The sequence below is a fragment of the Aulonocara stuartgranti genome (assembly GCF_965226115.1).
Source record: "Aulonocara stuartgranti genome assembly, chromosome: 2".
In the NCBI taxonomy this organism is placed as follows: domain Eukaryota; kingdom Metazoa; phylum Chordata; class Actinopteri; order Cichliformes; family Cichlidae; genus Aulonocara; species Aulonocara stuartgranti.
In genome coordinates, this window is record NC_138940.1 from 22,692,943 (window position 1) to 22,709,562 (window position 16,620).

The following is a 16,620-nucleotide window of genomic DNA, read 5'->3' on the forward strand; positions in this document are numbered from 1 at the left end:
ATTTTGGCAACATTTTCCCCTCTTTCCAGGCACCGTTCTTTGACGAACTCCTCCAAGGGATTTCATCAGATTGAACCAATCTCCAGTGTGTGGAATCTAAAGACCTTTGTGATGTTAAATTGCGAAGCTTTTTACGTTCAGGGAAACGGGGTTGTCATGGCGGCACGTGGAGTTTCAATCACTCGCGAAAAAGCAGTAATCTGCTGTCACTCAAAATCAAAATGTCCAAACTCTCCCAAAGGTCTCCCAAAGGTCGCAGGCGTGATGAGACTCGAGCTCGGAAATGTTTGTTATGCCATTTGTCAGTAATGGTTAGAGCGCCACCTAGTGGGACGACTATAATGATGATTGAATGAGATGAAATGTTAGCTGGTGGTTAAATGCATGAATTCCATCAATGTGACATCAGATCGGAGGTGCTGGTTGTAGGTGTTGGGCGTGGCTCGACGCGATTGGGTGCGAGGGCCCTCATAACGCTGCTTGCAGCTTTAATTATTATTATTATTATTATTATTATTCACCCCAAACAAGGGCCTTTTTGAGGGCCTAAACATGCTCAAAAACTCATGAAATTTTGCACACATGCCAGGTCTGGTGAAAAATTTTGTATTTTAATGGTTTTACATATGAGCACTGGGAAATGGCTCTAGAGCGCCACCTATGCCTTGTTAAATGCAGCCCTACGACCACATTGTTTGAGCTACATGTATGAAATTTGGCACCCATGTGTATCATGCCAAGACGAACAAAAAAGTCTGTGGGCCCATTGACGCAAACCCAACAGGAAGTCCGCCATTTGGAAGAGAAGGTGACATTTTGGCTCTAATTTTGCCATTTCCATGCCTCGAACTTTAACGAACTCCTCCTTGGGATTTGGTCCTATAAGCTTCAAATTTGGACAGTGTCAACTACACCCTTGTGCCATGTTAAATTGCGGAGCTTTTGAGTTTTCACAATAGTATGAGGCCGTGGCGCCATGGCGAATTTTGATGACTCGCCATGAAAATCTTATTGCCTCTCATTCTGTCATACATGTTCCGATCTGGACCAAAGAGCACACATATGATAAGGCTCCACCCCTGAACATATTTCAACTGCCATATTTGACATCAAGGACAGCGCCACCTAGTGGGAACAGGAAATGTCATGTTTTACACTTTGGGGTACAGTATTGTGATGGGTGACATCTGCAGCCTCAAATTTCTCCAGGAAAGCCTTAAGGAGTTGGTCTTGGGTTACAGTGAAAACTGTGACTTTTCACGAAAGGGTGTGACCCCAGCAGCATGGCGAACTTTGATGTCACGCCATGAAGAAACAAATTAGTATAACTCAATGAAATCCAGTCTGATCAGTACCAGACTTTACAGGCATGATGTCAGACCCGCCCTGAACAGATTGATATGCCCATTGTCGGAAATACGGACAGCGCCACCTAGTGGCAACAGGAAATGTCATGGCTTTAACTTTGTTGTACTGATTTTCACGGGTTGATCGTGGCCACCTCAAAAGCGGTGAATATCACCATCAGTCCCTCGTGATGCTTCAGTGCAAAAATTGTGAGTTTAAACTGAACGGCGCACCCTGGTGGCAACGCGGTTCATCATGAAAGATGAAGTGGCTTTTGAGGGGCTTGGAAAGTTTATAGAGGCTTGAAATTTGGCACACACCTCCAAATGGATGAAGGCATTGTTGTTTTGTAACCATTTTCCTTGAATAGCGCAAAATGGCTCCACAGCGCCCCCTACAAAATTTCAAAACCACAGCCCCAGCTCTGTGTTTTATGTATGAATCTGAAACCTGGTAGGCTTATAGGAGATATCAAGATGTACAAAAAAGTCTCTTGGAGCAATATCCCAAATCCAACAGGAAGTCAGCCATTTTAAAATTAATGTGTAATTTTGATGACATTTTCCCCCCTTTTCAGGCCTCATACTTTGACGAACTCCTCCAAGGGATTTCATCATATTGAAGCATTCTTCAGTGTGTAGAATCTAAAGACCTTTGTGATGTTAAATTGCGAAGCTTTTTCCTTTCAGGGAAACGGGGTGGTCATGGCGGCACGTAGAGTTTCAATCACTCGCAAAAAGCAGTAATCTGCTGTCACTAAAAAACACAATGTCCAATCTCTCCCAAAGGTCGCAGGTGTGATGAGACTCGAGCTTGGAAATGTTTGTTATGCTATTTGTCAATAATGGTTAGAGCGCCACCTAGTGGCATGACTATAATCCTGGTTGAATAAGATGAAATGTTAGCTGGTGATTAAAAGCATGAAATCCATCAATGTGACATCACATCGGACGTGCCGGTTTGAGGTGTTGGCAGTGGCTCGACGTGCCGGGGGTGCGAGGGCCCTCATAACGCTGCTTGCAGCTTTAATTATTATTATTATTATTATTCAGGCGAAACAAGGGCCTTTTTGAGGGCCTAAACATGCTCAAAAACTCATGAAATTTTGCACACGTGCCAGGTCTGGTGAAAAATTTTGTATTTTAATGGTTTTACATATGAGCACTGGGAAATGGCTCTAGAGCGCCACCTATGCCTTGTTAAATGCAGCCCTACGACCACATCGTTTGAGCTACATGTATGAAATTTGGCACACATATGTATCATGCCAAGACGAACAAAAAAGTCTGTGGGCCCATTGACGCAAACCCAACAGGAAGTCCGCCATTTGGAAGAGAAGGTGACATTTTGGCTCAAATTTTGCCATTTCCATGCCTCGAACTTTTGCGAACTCCTCCTTGGAGTTTGATTTCATAACCTTCATATTTGGTCAGTGTCAACTACACCCTTGTGCCATGTTAAATTGCGGAGCTTTTGAGTTTTCACAATACTATGAGGCCGTGGCGCCATGGCGAATTTCGATGACTCGCCATGAAAATCTTATTGCCTCTCATTTTGTCATACATTTTCTGACCTTGACCAAAGTGAACACATATGATAAGGCTCCACCCCTGAACATATTTCAACTGCCATATTTGACACCAGGTACAGCGCCACCTAGTGGGAACAGGAAATGTCATGTTTTACACTTTGGGGTACAGTATTGTGATGGGTGACATCTGCAGCCTCAAATTTCTCCAGGAAAGCCTTAAGGAGTTGGTCTTGGGTTACAGTGAAAACTGTGACTTTTCACGAAAGGGTGTGACCCCAGCAGCATGGCGAACTTTGATGTCACGCCATGAAGAAACAAATTAGTATAACTCAATGAAATCCAGTCTGATCAGTACCAGACTTTACAGGCATGATGTCAGACCCGCCCTGAACAGATTGATGTGCCCATTGTCGGAAATACGGACAGCGCCACCTAGTGGCAACAGGAAATGTCATGGCTTTAATTTTGTTGTACTGATTTTCACAGGTTCATCGTGGCCACCTCAAAAGCGGTGAATATCAACATCAGTCCCTCGTGATGCTTCAGTGCAAAAATTGTGACTTTAAACTGAACGGCGCACCCTGGTGGTAACGCGGTTCACCATGAAAGATGAAGTGGCTTTTGAGGGGCTTGGAAAGTTTATAGAGGCTTGAAATTTGGCACACACCTCCAAATGGATGAAGGCTTTGTTGTCATGTGATCATTTTCATTGAATAGCGCGAAATGGCTCCACAGCGCCCCCTACAATATTTCAAAACATCAGCCCCTGCTCTGTGTTTCATCTATGAGTCTGACACTTGGTAAGCTTGTGTAAGATATCAAGATGTACAAAAAAGTCTCTTGGAGCAATATCCCAAATCCAACAGGAAGTCAGCCATTTTAAAATTAATGTGTAATTTTGATGACATTTTCCCCCCTTTTCAGGCCTCATACTTTGACGAACTCCTCCAAGGGATTTCATCATATTGAAGCATTCTTCAGGGTGTAGAATCTAAAGACCTTTGTGATGTTAAATTGCGAAGCTTTTTCCGTTCAGGGAAACGGGGTGGTCATGGCGGCACGTAGAGTTTCAATCACTCGCAAAAAGCAGTAATCTGCTGTCACTAAAAAACACAATGTCCAATCTCTCCCAAAGGTCGCAGGTGTGATGAGACTCGAGCTTGGAAATGTTTGTTATGCTATTTGTCAATAATGGTTAGAGCGCCACCTAGTGGCATGACTATAATCCTGGTTGAATAAGATGAAATGTTAGCTGGTGATTAAAAGCATGAAATCCATCAATGTGACATCACATCGGACGTGCCGGTTTGAGGTGTTGGCAGTGGCTCGACGTGCCGGGGGTGCGAGGGCCCTCATAACGCTGCTTGCAGCTTTAATTATTATTATTATTATTATTATTATTATTATTATTATTATTATTCAGGCGAAACAAGGGCCTTTTTGAGGGCCTAAACATGCTCAAAAACTCATGAAATTTTGCAGACATGCCAGGTCTGGTGAAAAATTTTGTATTTTAATGGTTTTACATATGAGCACTGGGAAATGGCTCTAGAGCGCCACCTATGCCTTGTTAAATGCAGCCCTACGACCACATGGTTTGAGCTACATGTATGAAATTTGGCACACATGTGTATCATGCCAAGACGAACAAAAAAGTCTGTGGGCCCATTGACGCAAACCCAACAGGAAGTCCGCCATTTGGAAGAGAAGGTGACATTTTGGCTCTAATTTTGCCATTTCCATGCCTCGAACTTTTGCGAACTCCTCCTTGGGTTTTGATTTCATAACCTTCATATTTGGTCAGTGTCAACTACACCCTTGTGCCATGTTAAATTGCGGAGCTTTTGAGTTTTCACAATACGGTGAGGCCGTGGCGCCATGGCGAATTTCGATGACTCGCCATGAAAATCTTATTGCCTCTCATTTTGTCATACATTTTCTGACCTTGACCAAAGTGAACACATATGATAAGGCTCCACCCCTGAACATATTTCAACTGCCATATTTGACACCAGGGACAGCGCCACCTAGTGGGAACAGGAAATGTCATGTTTTACACTTTGGGGTACAGTATTGTGATGGGTGACATCTGCAGCCTCAAATTTCTCCAGGAAAGCCTTAAGGAGTTGGTCTTGGGTTACAGTGAAAACTGTGACTTTTCACGAAAGGGTGTGACCCCAGCAGCATGGCGAACTTTGATGTCACGCCATGAAGAAACAAATTAGTATAACTCAATGAAATCCAGTCTGATCAGTACCAGACTTTACAGGCATGATGTCAGACCCGCCCTGAACAAATTGATATGCCCATTGTCGGAAATACGGACAGCGCCACCTAGTGGCAACAGGAAATGTCATGGCTTTAACTTTGTTGTACTGATTTTCACAGGTTCATCGTGGCCACCTCAAAAGCGGTGAATATCACCATCAGTCCCTCGTGATGCTTCAGTGCAAAAATTGTGACTTTAAACTGAACGGCGCACCCTGGTGGCAACGCAGTTCATCATGAAAGATGAAGTGGCTTTTGAGGGGCTTGGAAAGTTTATAGAGGCTTGAAATTTGGCACACACCTCCAAATGGATGTAGGCTTTGTTGTTATGTAACCATTTTCCTTGAATAGCGCAAAATGGCTCCACAGCGCCCCCTACAATATTTCAAAACATCAGCCCCTGCTCTGTGTTTCATCTATGAGTCTGACACTTGGTAAGCTTGTGTAAGATATCAAGATGTACAAAAAAGTCTCTTGGAGCAATATCCCAAATCCAACAGGAAGTCAGCCATTTTAAAATTAATGTGTAATTTTGATGACATTTTCCCCTCTTTTCAGGCTTCATACTTTGACGAACTCCTCCAAGGGATTTCATCATATTGAAGCATTCTTCAGTGTGTAGAATCTAAAGACCTTTCTGATGTTAAATTGCGAAGCTTTTTCCGTTCAGGGAAACGGGGTGGTCATGGCGGCACGTAGAGTTTCAATCACTCGCAAAAAGCAGTAATCTGCTGTCACTAAAAAACACAATGTCCAATTTCTCCCAAAGGTCGCAGGTGTGATGAGACTCGAGCTTGGAAATGTTTGTTATGCTATTTGTCAATAATGGTTAGAGCGCCACCTAGTGGCATGACTATAATCCTGGTTGAATAAGATGAAATGTTAGCTGGTGATTAAAAGCATGAAATCCATCAATGTGACATCACATCGGACGTGCCGGTTTGAGGTGTTGGCAGTGGCTCGACGTGCCGGGGGTGCGAGGGCCCTCATAACGCTGCTTGCAGCTTTAATTATTATTAGGGCCCGAGCACTGAGAGTGCGAAGGCCCTATTGTATCTGCTCCGTTTCTTCTTATTAGGGCCCGAGCACTGATAGTGCGAAGGCCCTATTGTAATTGCTCTGTTTATTATTATTATTATTATTATTATTATTATTATTATTATTATTATTATTATTATTATTAGGGCCCGAGCACTGACAGTGCGAAGGCCCTATTGTATCTGCTCCGTTTCTTATTATTATTATTATTATTATTATTCAGGCGAAACAAGGGCCTTTTTGAGGGCCTAAACATGCTCAAAAACTCATGAAATTTTGCACACATGCCAGGTCTGGTGAAAAATTTTGTATTTTAATGGTTTTACATATGAGCACTGGGAAATGGCTCTAGAGCGCCACCTATGCCTTGTTAAATGCAGCCCTACGACCACATCGTTTGAGCTACATGTATGAAATTTGGCACACATGTGTATCATGCCAAGACGAACAAAAAAGTCAGTGGGCCCATTGACGCAAACCCAACAGGAAGTCCGCCATTTGGAAGAGAAGGTGACATTTTGGCTCTAATTTGGCCATTTCCATGCCTCGAACTTTTGCGAACTCCTCCTTGGGGTTTGATTTCATAACCTTCATATTTGGTCAGTGTCAACTACACCCTTGTGCCATGTTAAATTGCGGAGCTTTTGAGTTTTCACAATACGGTGAGGCCGTGGCGCCATGGCGAATTTCGATGACTCGCCATGAAAATCTTATTGCCTCTCATTTTGTCATACATTTTCTGACCTTGACCAAAGTGAACACATATGATAAGGCTCCACCCCTGAACATATTTCAACTGCCATATTTGACACCAGGGACAGCGCCACCTAGTGGGAACAGGAAATGTCATGTTTTACACTTTGGGGTACAGTATTGTGATGGGTGACATCTGCAGCCTCAAATTTCTCCAGGAAAGCCTTAAGGAGTTGGTCTTGGGTTACAGTGAAAACTGTGACTTTTCACGAAAGGGTGTGACCCCAGCAGCATGGCGAACTTTGATGTCACGCCATGAAGAAACAAATTAGTATAACTCAATGAAATCCAGTCTGATCAGTACCAGACTTTACAGGCATGATGTCAGACCCGCCCTGAACAAATTGATATGCCCATTGTCGGAAATACGGACAGCGCCACCTAGTGGCAACAGGAAATGTCATGTCTTACACTTTGTTGTACTGATTTTCACAGGTTCATTGTGGCCACCTCAAAAGCGGTGAATATCACCATCAGTCCTTCATGATGCTTCAGTGCAAAAATTGTGACTTTAAACTGAACGGCGCACCCTGGTGGCAACGCGGTTCATCATGAAAGATGAAGTGGCTTTTGAGGGGCTTGGAAAGTTTATAGAGGCTTGAAATTTGGCACACACCTCCAAATGGATGAATGCATTGTGGTTATGTAACCATTTTCCTTCAATAGCGCAAACTGGCTCCACAGCGCCCCCTACAATATTTCAAAACATCAGCCCCTGCTCTGTGTTTCATCTATGAGTCTGAAACCTGGTAAGCGTATGTAAGATATCAAGATGTACAAAAAAGTCTCTTGGAGCAATATCCCAAATCCAACAGGAAGTCAGCCATTTTAAAATTAATGTGTAATTTTGACGACATTTTCCCCCCTTTTCAGGTCTCATACTTTGACGAACTCCTCCAAGGGATTTCATCATATTGAAGCATTCTTCAGTGTGTAGAATCTAAAGACCTTTGTGATGTTAAATTGCGAAGCTTTTTCCGTTCAGGGAAACGGGGTGGTCATGGCGGCACGTAGAGTTTCAATCACTCGCAAAAAGCAGTAATCTGCTGTCACTAAAAAAAACAATGTCCAATCTCTTCCAAAGCTCATAGGCGTGATGAGACTCCAGCTCGGAAGTGTTTGTTATGCCATTTGTACATAATGGTTAGAGCGCCACCTAGTGGAATGACTAACTAATCATGAATGAATGAGTTGAAATGTTAGCTGGTGGTTAAATGCATGAATTCCATCAATGTGACATCAGATCGGACGTGCTGGTTTTAGGTGTTGGGCGTGGCTCGACGCGCCGGGGTGCGAGGGCCCTCATAACGCTGCTTGCAGCTTTAATTATTATTATTATTATTATTATTCACCCCAAACAAGGGCCTTTTTGAGGGCCTAAACATGCTCAAAAACTCATGAAATTTTGCACACATGCCAGGTCTGGTGAAAAATTTTGTATTTTAATGGTTTTACATATGAGCACTGGGAAATGGCTCTAGAGCGCCACCTATGCCTTGTTAAATGCAGCCCTACGACCACATCGTTTCAGCTACATGTATGAAATTTGGCACACATGTGTATCATGCCAAGACTAACAAAAAAGTCTGTGGGCCCATTTACGCAAACCCAACAGGAAGTCCGCCATTTGGAAGAGAAGGTGACATTTTGGCTCTAATTTTGCCATTTCCATGCCTCGAACTTTTGCGAACTCCTCCTTGGGGTTTCATTTCATAACCTTCAAATTTGGACAGTGTCAACTACACCCTTGTGCCATGTTAAATTGCGGAGCTTTTGAGTTTTCACAATACTATGAGGCCGTGGCGCCATGGCGAATTTCGATGACTCGCCATGAAAATCTTATTGCCTCTCATTTTGTCATACATTTTCTGACCTTGACCAAAGTGAACACATATGATAAGGCTCCACCCCTGAACATATTTCAACTGCCATATTTGACATCAAGGACAGCGCCACCTAGTGGGAACAGGAAATGTCATGTTTTACACTTTGGGGTACAGTATAGTGATGGGTGACATCTGCAGCCTCAAATTTCTCCAGGAAAGCCTTAAGGAGTTGGTCTTGGGTTACAGTGAAAACTGTGAGTTTTCGCGAAAGGGTGTGACCCCAGCAGCATGGCGAACTTTGATGTCACGCCATGAAGAAACAAATTAGTATAACTCAATGAAATCCAGTCTGATCAGTACCAGACTTTACAGGCATGATGTCAGACCCGCCCTGAACAGATTGATGTGCCCATTGTCGGAAATACGGACAGCGCCACCTAGTGGCAACAGGAAATGTCATGGCTTTAACTTTGTTGTACTGATTTTCACAGGTTGATCGTGGCCACCTCAAAAGCGGTGAATATCAACATCAGTCCCTCGTGATGCTTCAGTGCAAAAATTGTGACTTTAAACTGAACGGCGCACCCTGGTGGCAACGCGGTTCATCATGAAAGATGAAGTGGCTTTTGAGGGGCTTGGAAAGTTTATAGAGGCTTGAAATTTGGCACACACCTCCAAATTGATGAAGGCATTGTTGTTATGTAACCATTTTCCTTGAATATCCCAAAATGGCTCAACAGCGCCCCCTACAATATTTCAAAACATCAGCCCCTGCTCTGTGTTTCATCTATGAGTCTGACACTTGGTAAGCTTGTGTAAGATATCAAGATGTACAAAAAAGTCTCTTGGAGCAATATCCCAAATCCAACAGGAAGTCAGCCATTTTAAAATTAATGTGTAATTTTGATGACATTTTCCCCCCTTTTCAGGCCTCATACTTTGACGAACTCCTCCAAGGGATTTCATCATATTGAAGCATTCTTCAGTGTGTAGAATCTAAAGACCTTTGTGATGTTAAATTGCGAAGCTTTTTACGTCCAGGGAAACGGGGTGGTTATGGCGGCACTTAGAGTTTGAATCACTCGCCAAAAAGCAGTAATCTGCTGTCACTCAAAAACACAATGTCCAATCTCTCCCAAAGCTCATAGGCGGGATGAGACTCGAGCTCGGAAATGTTTGTTATGCCATTTGTACATAATGGTTAGAGCGCCACCTAGTGGAACGACTAACTAATCACGAATGAATGAGTTGAAATGTTAGCTGGTGGTTAAATGCATGAATTCCATCAATGTGACATCAGATCGGAGGTGCTGGTTTTAGGTGTTGGGCGTGGTTCGACGCGCCGGGGGTGCGAGGGCCCTCATAACGCTGCTTGCAGCTTTAATTATTATTATTATTATTATTCCGGCAAATGAATTGGCCGTTTGAGGGCCTAAACATGCTCGAAAACTCATGAAATTTTGCACACGTGTCAGGTCTGGTGAAAATTTACGTATTTTAATGTTCCCAGACATGGCCAGGGAAAATTAGCTCAGTAGCGCCACCTAGAAAAATGAAAAACGCAAGCCCCCGGTATGGGTATGACCTACACGTTTGAAAGTCGGTACACCTATATAACGTTCAGAGTCGAACAAAAAAGTCTATTATGGCAATGTCCTAAACCCAACAGGAAGTCCGCCATTTTGGATTGAAGGTGACATTTTGGCTCTGATTTTACCGTTTCCATGCCTTGTACTTTAACGAACTCCTCCTTGGGATTTGGTCCTATAAACTTCAAATTTGGACAGTGTCAACTACACCCTTGTGCCATGTTAAATTGCGGAGCTTTTGAGTTTTCACAATACTATGAGGCCGTGGCGCCATGGCGAATTTCGATGACTCGCCATGAAAATCTTATTGCCTCTCATTCTGTCATACATGTTCCGATCTGGACCAAAGAGCACAGATATGATAAGGCTCCACCCCTGAACATATTTCAACTGCCATATTTGACATCAAGGACAGCGCCACCTAGTGGGAACAGGAAATGTCATGTTTTACACTTTGGGGTACAGTATAGTGATGGGTGACATCTGCAGCCTCAAATTTCTCCAGGAAAGCCTTAAGGAGTTGGTCTTGGGTTACAGTGAAAACTGTGAGTTTTCGCGAAAGGGTGTGACCCCAGCAGCATGGCGAACTTTGATGTCACGCCATGAAGAAACAAATTAGTATAACTCAATGAAATCCAGTCTGATCAGTACCAGACTTTACAGGCATGATGTCAGACCCGCCCTGAACAGATTGATGTGCCCATTGTCGGAAATACGGACAGCGCCACCTAGTGGCCACAGGAAATGTCATGGCTTTAATTTTGTTGTACTGATTTTCACAGGTTGATCGTGGCCACCTCAAAAGCGGTGAATATCAACATCAGTCCCTCGTGATGCTTCAGTGCAAAAATTGTGACTTTAAACTGAACGGCGCACCCTGGTGGCAACGCGGTTCATCATGAAAGATGAAGTGGCTTTTGAGGGGCTTGGAAAGTTTATAGAGGCTTGAAATTTGGCACACACCTCCAAATGGATGAAGGCATTGTTGTTATGTAACCATTTTCCTTGAATAGCGCAAAATGGCTCCACAGCGCCCCCTACAATATTTCAAAACATCAGCCCCTGCTCTGTGTTTCATCTATGAGTCTGACACTTGGTAAGCTTGTGTAAGATATCAAGATGTACAAAAAAGTCTCTTGGAGCAATATCCCAAATCCAACAGGAAGTCAGCCATTTTAAAATTAATGTGTAATTTTGATGACATTTTCCCCCCTTTTCAGGCCTCATACTTTGACGAACTCCTCCAAGGGATTTCATCATATTGAAGCATTCTTCAGTGTGTAGAATCTAAAGACCTTTGTGATGTTAAATTGCGAAGCTTTTTCCGTTCAGGGAAACGGGGTGGTCATGGCGGCACGTAGAGTTTCAATCACTCGCAAAAAGCAGTAATCTGCTGTCACTAAAAAACACAATGTCCAATCTCTCCCAAAGGTCGCAGGTGTGATGAGACTCGAGCTTGGAAATGTTTGTTATGCTATTTGTCAATAATGGTTAGAGCGCCACCTAGTGGCATGACTTTAATCCTGGTTGAATAAGATGAAATGTTAGCTGGTGATTAAAAGCATGAAATCCATCAATGTGACATCACATCGGACGTGCCGGTTTGAGGTGTTGGCAGTGGCTCGACGTGCCGGGGGTGCGAGGGCCCTCATAACGCTGCTTGCAGCTTTAATTATTATTATTATTATTATTCAGGCAAAACAAGGGCCTTTTTGAGGGCCTAAACATGCTCAAAAACTCATGAAATTTTGCACACATGCCAGGTCTGGTGAAAAATTTTGTATTTTAATGGTTTTACATATGAGCACTGGGAAATGGCTCTACAGCGCCACCTATGCCTTGTTAAATGCAGCCCTACGACCACATCGTTTCAGCTACATGTATGAAATTTGGCACACATGTGTATCATGCCAAGACGAACAAAAAAGTCTGTGGGCCCATTGACGCAAACCCAACAGGAAGTCCGCCATTTGGAAGAGAAGGTGACATTTTGGCTCTAATTTTGCCATTTCCATGCCTCGAACTTTAACGAACTCCTCCTTGGAAATTGGTCGTATAAGCTTCATATTTGGTCAGTGCCAACTACACCCTTGTGCCATGTTAAATTGCGGAGCTTTTGAGTTTTCACAATACCATGAGGCCGTGGCGCCACGGCGAATTTCGATGACTCGCAATGAAAATCTTATTGCATCTCATTCTGTCATACATTGTCCGATCTGGACCAAAGAGCACACATATGATAAGGCTCCAGCCCTGAACATATTTCAACTGCCATATTTGACGTCAGCAACAGCACCACCTAGTGGGAACAGGAAATGTCATGTTTTACACTTTGGGGTACAGTATTGTGATGGGTGACATCTGCAGCCTCAAATTTCTCCAGGAAAGGCGTAAGGAGTTGGTCTTGGGGTACAGTGAAAACTGTGACTTTTCACGAAAGGGTTTGACCTCAGCAGCATGGCGAACTTTGATATCTCGCCATGAAGAAACAAATTAGTATAACTCCATGAAATCCAGTCTGATTAGTACCAGACTTTACAGGCATGATGTCAGACCCGCCCTGAACAAATTGATGTGCCCATTGTCAGGAATATGAAGAGCGCCACCTAGTGGCAACAGGAAATGTCATGTCTTACACTTTGTTGTACTGATTTTCACAGGTTCATTGTGGATACCTCAAAAGCGGTGAATGTCACCGTCAGTCCTTCATGATGCTGCAGTGCGAAAATTGTGACTTTATACTGAACGGTGCACCCTGGTGGCAACGCGGTCCACCATGAAAGATGAAGTGGCTTTTGAGGGGCTTGGAAAGTTTATAGAGGCTTGAAATTTGGCACACACCTCCAATGTGATGAAGGCTTTGTTGTTATGTGATCATTTTCATTGAATAGCGCGAAATGGCTCCACAGCGCCCCCTACAATATTTCAAAACATCAGCCCTTGCTCTGTGTTTTATCTATGAGTCTGAAACCTGGTAAGCTTATGGAAGATATTAAGATGTACAAAAAAGTCTCTTGGAGCAATATCCCAAATCCAACAGGAAGTCAGCCATTTTAAAATTAATGTGTAATTTTGGCGACATTTTCCCCTCTTTTCAGGCTTCATACTTTGACGAACTCCTCCAAGGGATTTCATCATATTGAACCATTCTCCAGTGTGTGGAATCTAAAGACCTTTGTGATGTTAAATTGCGAAGCTTTTTACGTTCAGGGAAACGGGATGGTCATGGCGCCACGTGGAGTTTGAATCACTCGCCAAAAAGCAGTAATCTGCTGTCACTCAAAAACACAATGTCCAATCTCTCCCAAAGGTCGCAGGCATGATGAGACTCAAGCTCGGAAATGTTTGTTATGCCATTTGTCATTAATGGTTAGAGCGCCACCTAGTGGGATGACTATAATCATGATTGAATGAGATGAAATGTTAGCTGTTGGTTAAATGCATGAATTCCATCAATGTGACATCAGATCGGACGTGCTGGTTTTAGGTGTTGGGTGTGGCTCGACACGCCAGGGTGCGAGGGCCCTCATAACGCTGCTTGCAGCTTTAATTATTATTATTATTATTATTCACCCCAAACAAGGGCCTTTTTGAGGGCCTAAACATGCTCAAAAACTCATGAAATTTTGCACACATGCCAGGTCTGGTGAAAAATTTTGTATTTTAATGGTTTTACATATGAGCACTGGGAAATGGCTCTACAGCGCCACCTATGCCTTGTAAAATGCAGCCCTACGACCACATCGTTTGGGCTACATGTATGAAATTTGGCACACATGTGTATCATGCCAAGACGAACAAAAAAGTCAGTGGGCCCATTGACGCAAACCCAACAGGAAGTCCGCCATTTGGACGTGAATGTGACATTTTGGCTCTAATTTTGCCGTTTCCATGCCTCGAACTTTTTCGAACTCCTCCTTGGGATTTGGTCGTATAAGCTTCATCTTTGGTCAGTGTCAACTACACACCTGGGCCATGTTAAATTGCGGAGCTTTTGAGTTTTCACAATACTATGAGGCCGTGGCGCCATGGCGAATTTCGATGACTCGCCATGAAAATCTTATTGCCTCTCATTTTGTCATACATTTTCTGACCTTGACCAAAGTGAACACATATGATAAGGCTCCACCCCTGAACATATTTCAACTGCCATATTTGACACCAGGTACAGCGCCACCTAGTGGGAACAGGAAATGTCATGTTTTACACTTTGGGGTACAGTATTGTGATGGGTGACATCTGCAGCCTCAAATTTCTCCAGGAAAGCCTTAAGGAGTTGGTCTTGGGTTACAGTGAAAACTGTGACTTTTCACGAAAGGGTGTGACCCCAGCAGCATGGCGAACTTTGATGTCACGCCATGAAGAAACAAATTAGTATAACTCAATGAAATCCAGTCTGATCAGTACCAGACTTTACAGGCATGATGTCAGACCCGCCCTGAACAGATTGATGTGCCCATTGTCGGAAATACGGACAGCGCCACCTAGTGGCAACAGGAAATGTCATGGCTTTAATTTTGTTGTACTGATTTTCACAGGTTCATCGTGGCCACCTCAAAAGCGGTGAATATCAACATCAGTCCCTCGTGATGCTTCAGTGCAAAAATTGTGACTTTAAACTGAACGGCGCACCCTGGTGGTAACGCGGTTCACCATGAAAGATGAAGTGGCTTTTGAGGGGCTTGGAAAGTTTATAGAGGCTTGAAATTTGGCACACACCTCCAAATGGATGAACGCTTTGTTGGCATGTGATCATTTTCATTGAATAGCGCAAAATGGCTCCACAGCGCCCCCTACAATATTTCAAAACATCAGCCCCTGCTCTGTGTTTCATCTATGAGTCTGACACTTGGTAAGCTCATGGAAGATATTAAGATGTACAAAAAAGTCTCTTGGTGCAATATCCCAAATCCAACAGGAAGTCAGCCATTTTAAAATTAATGTGTAATTTTGATGACATTTTCCCCCCTTTTCAGGCCTCATAGTTTGACGAACTCCTCCAAGGGATTTCATCATATTGAAGCATTCTTCAGTGTGTAGAATCTAAAGACCTTTGTGATGTTAAATTGCGAAGCTTTTTCCGTTCAGGGAAACGGGGTGGTCATGGCGGCACGTAGAGTTTCAATCACTCGCAAAAAGCAGTAATCTGCTGTCACTAAAAAACACAATGTCCAATCTCTCCCAAAGGTCGCAGGTGTGATGAGACTCGAGCTTGGAAATGTTTGTTATGCTATTTGTCAATAATGGTTAGAGTGCCACCTAGTGGCATGACTATAATCCTGGTTGAATAAGATGAAATGTTAGCTGGTGATTAAAAGCATGAAATCCATCAATGTGACATCACATCGGACGTGCCGGTTTGAGGTGTTGGCAGTGGCTCGACGTGCCGGGGGTGCGAGGGCCCTCATAACGCTGCTTGCAGCTTTAATTAGGGCCCGAGCACTGACTGTGCGAAGGCCCTATTGTATCTGCTCCGTTTCTTATTATTATTATTAGGGCCCGAGCACCGAGAGTGCGAAGGCCCTATTGTATCTGCTCCGTTTCTTATTATTAGGGCCCGAGCACCGAGAGTGCGAAGGCCCTATTGTATCTGCTCCGTTTCTTATTATTATTATTATTATTAGTGTGAATGCTTGAAAAGCATTCACAGTATTGTTATTCGAATCTTTATTATTATTATATATTCCGTACGTTTTTTGGCATCTAACTCCTTCAAAACCGTTCAACTTAGAAAAACCATTCAAACACCGTTAGATTCCTATTCTTTTGGACATGACTGCTTCTATTTTTCATATTTTTAACATTTATATTTTTAATTTTATTCAAATTTATTCAACAAAAATTTATAATGTATTTCAATGGGGAGACCCTTCAAATTCTCATTCAACTTACTCATTTTTAAACTCTTACTACTTCCACATACGTTGACATAGAGCCACCATTCAAACTTTAAAACGAAGACAAGACATTCAACTATTCAACTTGTATTTATCTTTTCAATATCTATTATACTTTTTCTTCAGTTCCAGTTTAAGTTTCATGATGTTTTTTCACCCGTTTCAGAGTTTATAATGGGTGTGTATGGGACGGAATGTTGGGGCTAGAGTGAGGCAGCTCAACTGCTAGAGTGAGAGGAGCAAAAAAATTAATCTTAAAATCTTTTTTAAAACTGCTGCTGTGTCCACAGCGTTTGCTCTACAGGTATGATTTTACCCTCAAAACGTAGCCATCGCTGTCCTCTTTCATCCAATGTGTTTACTATTGTACT

General features: G+C 43.0%; 1 protein-coding gene across 3 annotated transcripts in view; it reads right to left on the reverse strand.

The window, feature by feature from the left end:
- The window catches only part of gpc3 (glypican 3), a 325,636-nt gene that overhangs the window by 181,258 nt on the left and 127,758 nt on the right, over nt 1–16,620 (reverse strand). The gene's annotated exons all lie outside the window — the stretch shown is intronic.